Here is a 9,797-nt window from a genome sequence, read left to right as displayed (position 1 = left end):
ATCCATTTACATGTTAATTGGGCGTGGACTAAACTTCACATGCTTAGTAAATCATAACTATACCTTTACATAACTATTGAACTTTGTATACTTATAAATGTACCTTTGGATGGATAACGCATAACATACACGTAAACATTAAACATAGTACGAATGGTTGATAATCTAGTGAGACGTGTCGGTTGGCACCTTGAGTGTACCGTCGTAGCTTGTAGTTATAATCAGAGTCTCCTGGAGGGAGAGCGACAGTTTGTGTATAGATCTATATGGGGTGACCCCCCATGCCTTAGTTGTTTGCTACAGTTAGACTAGATCAGTCTAAGGCGACAAAACCTTGAGCAAATACCGGCATTTGAAAAAATTTTAAGACAAACAACCTAGTCATTATCATGTATGATTATAACGGCTCAGATAATGATCCAATACCAAAAATTAACACTTCGGAGATTAACCCTTCGATTTTGTCAATATGAAAAAACTTACCTAACTATACAAGAACCTCGACATTTTTATAAATTGGAAAATATCGGATTTTCTGGGAAATTATTAATATACAACTATCACTTACCTACAATATAAAGAAATCAAAACTACTATTATATATGTTACTACTGTGAAATTCACACATGCATTTATACTTGATTTTCACATCATTTTCAAACATTTTATAGAAAATATCGGATTTTCTGGGTTTTTAAGAAAGATACAATGACTTTTACTCAAACATACTTATGAACTTAACAACATCATATATGTTTACCATTTTCAAAATAACTTGTATTCTCAGGTAATCGTTAGCCTGAAATATTTTCAAGTGCGTATGTTTTGTTTTATGTAACATCACTCATCATACTTTAATAGTTGAACTTATGTATTTATAACAATTTAGTTGATGTGAACAATGTCAGTTGTAATATGAAATGTTGGTGATGAATGTGTTATGTTTCATGTGTATTCATTGTGATGATAATTCAATTGTTAGTCACACGAGCCCCCGAACGTTTCCGCCGTCTGGTTCGGGGGTGTGACTATAGTCGATCTTTCAAGTTTTCCTTTGCCTCAAGGTCCCGCAGAGGATACATGGAATAAAATCTAACAAGCAATGAAGAAGGTATATTTGATACCTTTCCCCCTCTTCCCAAAAAGTAGTTGTGGTTTTACTTTATGGTCAAACCTATTGAAATTTTGAATCAAATATTGGAATGGTTTTAACATCTGCTATCCAGGCTTGGGCTTCTAAATGGAATGAAAGAGCATAGAAAAACAGGAATCGTGATACATTATGCATTGGTATTTTGATTCAAGAACATATTAGAGCTGATTATGCCTTTGTCACATACACAAATCATCTTGTGTCTCGTGACTCCTCACATATATACACAAAGGTAAGTCTCATATTTATGGCTGCTTTTGTTTAGGGACATTTTCAATTATGAGAATGTGAATAGTATCTAATTCCCTGTTGACACCTCATCTTTTTCAGCATGAAACAATATATTAACCTAATGTTTTTTTCCAGGATGCAGCTTCTCGGGGAATTGTTGGTGTAGGCTTTGATGTTGTGCAATACGGGTGATGTAATTGTAATCATTTTTTCATTTATTTTGATTATTTTCTTTTTGGGTGTTATGATCTTGTTAATTATTTTCAGTGATGTTTTTGTAGATTAGCATCTACTCTTGGAATGTTCAATACAAATGGTTTTCAATTCTTTAGTAATGAAGACTTTTTATGTCCAGTTGATGGAGCTATCATGATAACAGCAAGCCATCTTCCTTATAATAGAAATGGTTTTAAATTCTTTCCTAATGAAGGAGGCCTTGGAAAACCCGACATTAAAGACATTCTGGAGCATGCTGCAAACATATACAATGGATTTACACCAGAATCTCTAGAAGAGGCAGAAAGAAAACTTTCATCTTCAAACCCGACATTAAAGACATTCTGGAGCATGCTGCAAACCCCACTAAAGTTGACTACATGGCTATTTACGCTTCTAACCTTGTAATAGCAGTTCGTAAAGATTCAGGAAAAATAGGTATATGTGAATATTACGTTTTTTTTCTTTCTCTCATGCTTATTTTCTTACTTGCTATGTATTACAGGAAATCCATTGGAAGGATTTCATATAGTTGTGGATGCTGGGAAAGAAGCTGGTGGTTTTTTTGCTGTAAGTTATCTTTTAGCATGTGTACATAATTCTTTACCTAGGTTCTCATCTTATGTACAACTTACCCACCATAACAAAACCAACATCGGGTAAGAGCAAGAATCATAAAAATATACTATTTTCTTGTATAGTAATGATTGTGACTTGTGAAGGACTAATGGAGCAGCAATGCCACCAATGGATGGAATGTCTGATGTGGGGTTGGGAATTTTAAAAGATAAATAACCGGAAGGAGAAGCATCAGAGGGCCATGACGAATCACAAATCTTATCAAATGAAAAGAAAAGAGATGGGGGCTCGCATGCTTCTTTTGATTTGTTAAAGCCTCCACCTGGACCTGGTTAGTGTCCTTCTTAAACTATACCTACCTGTACAAAGCTAAGGTAGTGTTCAATATGATTGAATCAGGGATGGAATTGAATGGTTACTTGCTTTTGGTCCCTGAGTATAACTGTTTTTTTTCAGTTTTGCTGCCACTAATACAGCCATTTTACTTGGAACAGTTGCTCATATGATTCCAACTGTTATAGACAGTGACATGGCCATGGTCCTCTCCTCTGGTATGTATATTATTCTTCAGAAACCCATATATCTCATAAAATAACACAATTACCCTCTACAAAATAGTAAAATTTCATGAATAATAGGTGAAATGATTTAATATGATGCACCCTCCAAGCTAATGGAGTCAGATTCTTATTTCTCAAAGCTTGTTGATGAGTAATGGTCCAGCTATAGGAGATGATCCATGGGTAATTTCTTTTCAAGTTAAAAGTAAAAGTAAAATTTCTTATTATTCTTTATATGTATATATGTATATGTATGTGTATATATGTATACACATATACATATATGTGTTAATTCATTATTCTTTATGAAGATTTGACCTTCATAGTAGATGATAATAATGGAAATCTGGAAGAATAATATGCAAGTTTTACAAAAAATTTCAAAAGGGTATTTTGGGTATTACATAGGGAGGGATCTTATAACATTGTAAAATGGATACACTGCAGGAGAAATTGAAGCCGTTGGAGAGATTTTGTTCTCCGCTCATCCATTATACTCATACCTAAGAAGCAGAACCAAACCTTTCTTTCTCAATCTTTGGGAGGTTTTTCTATTTTTTTAATTGCTCACTGTCATATGCTTTACTTTTTTCATTTAACATGTGCAGTGGTTAATTTGTTTGTGTTTGATATAGTTTGATTGTCATTATATATAACAACTGAGTTGTCCTGTTTGAATCTGAAGTTTATTATTTATACGAAATAGGGATTTCATCTTCATGTACCGGACTCAAAATTATTAAGAAAGTGAAAACACAAGGAATTTTTTTTCTTTGATTTTTTGAATAAGTGGAGGGTCATAATCTTTTTATCAGAACACAATGTCAATTGATTGAGAGTTCTTATAACAACGTATTATCTTTTTGTTAAGAATATATGATGTCTGTATCACTTGTAGAGAGTTTAAGGTAAACCTTATCACATCTTAAATTTGAACACTTTTAGCATCTGACTCTTTATTTATCATCAATTATCAAAATTTTATGGTTTTAGGTTAAAGGATCTGAAATATTGTATTATGGTGGAGGTCATGTTGCATATACTTCACAACACATGAGTCAAGTTATTTTATTATTAGTGCCTTTTGTATGAAAATTCAACAACTTGTCTGCGTATTCTAAAATTTGTAGTAATTTTTCTCATGTTTATGGTAACAATAGTGGACAACACTAAACAAATTTCATCTAGGATGTTTTTCAAATCGACTACAGGTCCTTCAACTTCAAGCTTCTTATTTGTACCAATTTGCGATGTGCAAGTTCTGATAGCTCTAGCAACCGCCTTCCATGCCTGACAACTTCTCAATGTTCCTGCATTCAGGTTATTCTCTTAGAAAGGAAATTGTCAAAGGAGAATTTAGTCAGGTGTTTCTTTTAATGTTTTATATGTTTTGTTTTCTATAATAAATATTATGCAATATTAGCAATATGTTACATTTACTTACTATTGGAATGATTATTTGTATTTGAGATATTAGTGCAATAAATTATCTTTATTGTTTATGGTATTTTATTTTGTATTATGAGACTTTTAATGTGTTATTTAATTTGAAAATTAGTAAATCTATCAAAAATATATAATTTTAAAAACATTTAAAATTATGACACACAAAAATGTGTGTCGTCTTCCTTTATGATAGGGGCTTCCTTGATATGCATTGCGTGTAATAAACACGCGCGTCGTAAGGTTACGACACGCAAATGCATGTCGTATTCCTTTGTGATAGGGCCTTCCTTTAATCGCATTGTGTGTCATAACTGCGCGTCGTAAATGTGTGTCATAATTGTGCGTCGTAAATGCACGATGTAAATAGACGACGCGCAAAAGCGTGTCATCTCTCGTTATGACAGGGTCTTCCTTGATACACATTTGTGCATCTTTTGAGCATTTTACGACATGCATTGCCAGTCGTAAAAGGTTGTTTTTCTAGTAGTGCCTGGGCTAAAAACAATCATATATTCTCTATCGTGCACGTCATAATTGTTTGGGAGCTGGTGTGGATTTGGATGATACAACAAGTTTACATTTTCATCATTTTGAGGAAAATGGGTTCACCTTCTCCCCAAACTTCTAAACTCGAATTATCTCAAAAACCTCGAGGACGTAGATAAATGATTTCTATTCATTTGGTTGAGTGACAACATGTTTGTATTAGAGATGTTATTTATGATATCATTAGTAAAATGGCAATTTGGTCTTGCTTTTCTTAGGGGATGCTCCACACCCTCATTGCTTCATTGACCACTTTCACATACATATATACAAGCACAATGTTCATTTTCCTTTGTTTTCTCAACGCATTTATGAGATCATCATTTGAATATAAGTAAGCTTGTTTAAAACTTTAAAATAACCCCTTAATAGCATTTACATACACCTGACATGATCATCACATTAGCTTTCCTCAAAAATTCATCTTTGTCTTTGAACATGCGCTTATCCATAACGTCGACTCCTTCTTTGACCAAAAGAAGAATCTTCTCATCAAACAGCTTTCCATTATTTTTAAACCTCAAAAGTCCGTCAAAACAGTGTAACATCACAAAACCCATAGTAAAAAGTTTTGATTTTTAAAAGAGAAAAAACCATTTATCCATGAAACATAAGTCACCAAAAACAATGCTCCATGATCATATCATAAAATCAGGGTATCATAATCATAGTATCTGTTAAAATAAAATGACCATTGGATAATGTGCATAGTCATGCCATCGCCATGCCCCGATCCTCAGCAGTACTTGAAACATTTAAATCCACAACTGTAACCCAAAAGCTTATTAAGTTCCCCAAAAAACCTATATATCAATATACATACAGTGCATGCACACGAGGCCTACATCACAGGGTTGGACCGCCTTCTGAGCCTACAACCTATAGATGGACCTCCCTCAAGAGCCTACAGTATCAACTTGACTGCTATCCTGAGCCTACAACATGAAGCTGTACCGCTCTCCTTGGTCCTAATGTATTAACTAGACCGCCTACGAATCTTGGGCTAGAACACAGAATATGACCGCTTTAACCCAACCACAATATGTTGTTATATGAAAATAAAATAACAAGAAAACACAGGTAAACATAACATATCTAGCAGTGTAACAGTTCACTACAGCAAATCAACTTCCTCAAACACAAAAGATACATACTACAATACAAAGTATAGAGAGAAAACTCACCTCACAAATGACAGATAATTACCACACCTCATAAAGAGGTAAAGACTAGCACTACGAACCACCTATACATTAATAAGAGGCAAATCCTTAATCTATAGTCTAAAACACACAAGGTGACCTAAAAGTTAACTAGTTCAAAAAGTCAACAATCAAGTCACCATATCGTAAAAAGCACCATGGCCACGTTGTGGTGGCTACACGCCAAAACAGTCATGGTAAAACTGGCCACCATATCGTGGAAAGAAACTCGCCACGACACGGTAACGAATATTAACATCTTAATGGTTTATTCTCTAAATCCTTAATCTCTAAAGCTCAAAAGCTCAGATCTGATCCTTCCAACTTTATCCATTAAGCCATGATATCTAAACCTAAGTTCTTAATGGGTGCACTAAAAGCATTAACACGAAATGAAGTCATGTAACCAATCTTTCTAACCACCACCACGGCCCAAAAGCCATAGCTTGCACTCAAATCTTATGGAGTTCACTCAAGCTCTAAGAACAAAAAGTTTTGGACCAAAAAAACTCATAAAATGACAAAAATAGATATAGAGAAGTAAGGAACAAAATACCAACTTTATACGTCCAAATGATTAGAATTGTGATGAAGATGACGGACGTGAGATAAAACAAAGCACACAAGCAACAATAGAGACACCTTCTTCATTCAAACATCATAAAATGGGCTCACACAGTCAAAACAAACACAAGGAAACTAGGGTTTGGGTGGAAGACTAGATTAGATGGTGCAAGTTGTTACATGAGGCAACCCTAGGTGCCAGGTAGTGGTGCCTTGCGAATGTATGTCCATTAGAATGGAAATGCCACGTCGTGATCCCTCCACTATTGATCTGTGACCGGGCCAAAACCTTTCAAAAATTAGATTAAATGATTCAAACTCGAAAGAAGCATACCTGGAAACTGGATGTTATAATTCTCCCCAGTTTAATTATATGTCGCACTTGAAATCTGTGGCAGTAAACAAATCGGGGTAGAAGGTGTGTATCTTCTCCTCAGGTTTCCAAGTCTATTTGGAACCCTTACGGTGATGCCGATGCTCCTTAACCAAGAGTACCACCTTGTTGAATAAGGCATTCATCATCCAATCAATGATCTCCAATGGTGGCTTAACATGATTAAGGAGTTCATCGACCTGAATAGAATACAATGGAACTAGAACTACATCGTCTTCTATGCACTTGCGAAGTAGAGAGATGTGAAAAGTGCTTTGAATCTAGTTGAGCTCCTTCGGTAGATGTAATTGGCAGGCTACCTTCCCACCCAAGCCATAAATTAGAATGAAGGAATAAACCTAGGGTCGAGCTTGCCCTGCTTCATAGAGCGAATAACACCCTTTTATAGCGACACTTCAACGAAACCATATCCATGACATGACATTCCAAATCAGATTGTCGATGATCGATGTAACTCTTCTATCTGCTATGCGTCGTATGTAATCATGCCTGACCTGTTGAATGAGCTCCATCATTTTGAGCACTACCTCAATGCTCCCCATGACCCTCTATCCGACCACTCCCAAATATATTGGGGTTTGACACCTCCTTCCATAAAGAAGCTCATAAGGAGGTGCCCAAATGCCAGATTGATAGTCATTGCAGGAAACCTTAGCCTAAAGTGAGCTAGGAGTCCCAACTCCCACCAAAGTAGATGATGCAAGTCTCAACATATCCTTGAGCATTGGAAGGGTCCGCTCACTTTACCCATTTTTCTACAAATGATATGCAATGCTAAAATATAACCAAGTACCCAACTCAACATGGAGCCTCTTCCAAAATCATGCAGTGAATCACACGTCTCGATCATATATGATAGGAATAGTCACACCCTGGTGAGAAACAATATCTCTCATGTAGAAGTTGAGACAACCCCCATTTTTCAGAACTAATGAAAATATTTTCTTTATTCTTTATAAATTGAGATACGGAAATTTCGAGTTAAATAAAACATTTTTAAGATAACAAAAGTTAATTTGTGAACACCTTGAGGATGTCATTCGTTCATATGCAAACAAATGTTACATGATAAAATATCCTGAAACCACATATTACAAGCACATCTCTTTATTTCACTAAACATCCTGACTAGACTACTTCAACCTTCATTCCACTACCTATGATGCATAAAAATGAGTGGGTCAGGTTTAGGAAAACCTTGTGAGATATGTAGGGTTTTCAAACCCATAACAATTTAGAGATAATATTTAATATCATTCTGGAAAACAACAACATTAGATAATTTATATAAAATCTGACCTGAGACCAACTACCCAACCTAATCGATCCTCGTGGATCCTAAAGCAAAACGATTATCTGGAGGAATCACCAAACCTGATAAATCGTTTGAGTGTTTGTTTTTATCATTTACTTTGTTATCCCATTTTATCTACGTCCATGGGTTATAAGTTCATGCTAGCAACGTAATTCACTAGACCGCCTACAATAATAAATTTTTATCATTTACTTTGGTCAACGGCCTAGACATACTAGCTAATTGTTTGATCTGGACCCACCATTTTTGTTAATCCAATAAAGAGGATGACTTCTGTAACATCTCAAAAATTACAAAAAATTAAATTTGTTCAAAACATCCCATGATAATAAAAATGTTTAAAAATTCATTGTTTTCAAAGTGTTTAAAAATATCAAAGTATCCCGAAATCATAAGGCCATGAAGCAGGAACACGTATCCGGTCACGCCTTTTCCTTCCCGCGATCATCAAGTACCTACCACAATAAACTAAACTGTAAGCGAAAACTTAGTGAGTTCCCCCAAACTACCACCGCATAAAACATATCGACCAAGAGCATGTTTACATGATCCTTCAGCCCCACTGGACCGCCTCATAGGGATGACAACCTATCCGGACTCCTCCCGAGCCTTCAACATGAGTTGACCGCCTCATAGGGCCTACATCCCATCCAGACCGCTTGTTGGGCCTTCGTCCTAACTGGACCACCTCGTAGGGCCTACAATATATCCAGAAAGCCCTAGGTATCTTGGCCATCAGCACAAAAAAGGATCGCCTGAACCCAATCAACCATAACATGTCGACATACGCATAACATATAAACATATAACTAGGCAACAGACAAACAACCAGATCTACAGATCACTACCACATGTTAACATTCTATAGACTAGGATACTGATCTAATAGATCTCTACAGGATAATAACATACTATCATATAACATGATATCCAATCCGATGGGACGGCCTTGGTGCCTTCGACCCATAAGTAGAGTGTGGAACAATAGCTGATGAGTTCCTGACTTTGAATCTCAGATCTAACCGACACTTATCCTTCTAAATGACCAATTTTCAAACACAATCCAAAATACCAAAAATACCCTCTAGTCCACTTGGTTATCCTTGGCCAAAGTCAAAGTCAAAGTCAATACCCAGCTGATGCAACCCGACCGAGTCGACTCAGCCAAGTGTGTTGGGTGTACCATCTTACGAGGCGCTAACTGCGTACGCGCTTTATTCATCCCTTTTTTCATTATGAGCTTAATACTACACATCTTCACGTCCAAAATAAGATCCAAGGCTAAAGTATCATCATGAGTCATAAATTTTCCAACTTTATGACTTTACATGGCCATTAAGTGCTTAAAACATAAACCATCAACATATTAATGCATTAAGAACTTATATAGCTTGCATGGAGTGGAACTAACCCTCAAGACTACATTTTTATGACTCAAAACCCCCCCTAAGGTTTGAAAGGATAACTTACTGGTTCAGGAACATGCTATGCTCAAGAATCACCATTTTTGTGACAAACGGTGTTCTAAAAGAGGAAATGCCTAGATCTACCAGATGGAGTCATCAAGATGAGAACTTTATACCTCCAAGTG

At 35.8% G+C, this 9,797-nt stretch overlaps 1 long non-coding RNA gene across 1 annotated transcript; it reads left to right on the top strand.

Annotated features, from left to right (window-relative positions):
• The first annotated feature begins 2,333 nt into the window (after positions 1-2,333).
• LOC145094939 (uncharacterized) lies at positions 2,334-3,304 on the top strand. The gene is made up of 4 exons (XR_013703657.1): positions 2,334-2,510; positions 2,674-2,730; positions 2,818-2,922; positions 3,187-3,304. It is a non-coding gene; the product is annotated as an uncharacterized LOC145094939 (long non-coding RNA).
• Positions 3,305-9,797: the final 6,493 nt, after the last annotated feature.

Source organism: Lactuca serriola, chromosome 3, assembly GCF_051521515.1.
Source record: "Lactuca serriola cultivar US96UC23 chromosome 3, Lser_US96UC23_V15, whole genome shotgun sequence".
Classification (NCBI taxonomy): Eukaryota; Viridiplantae; Streptophyta; class Magnoliopsida; order Asterales; family Asteraceae; genus Lactuca; species Lactuca serriola.
This window is presented reverse-complemented; position numbering and strand designations above follow the sequence as displayed.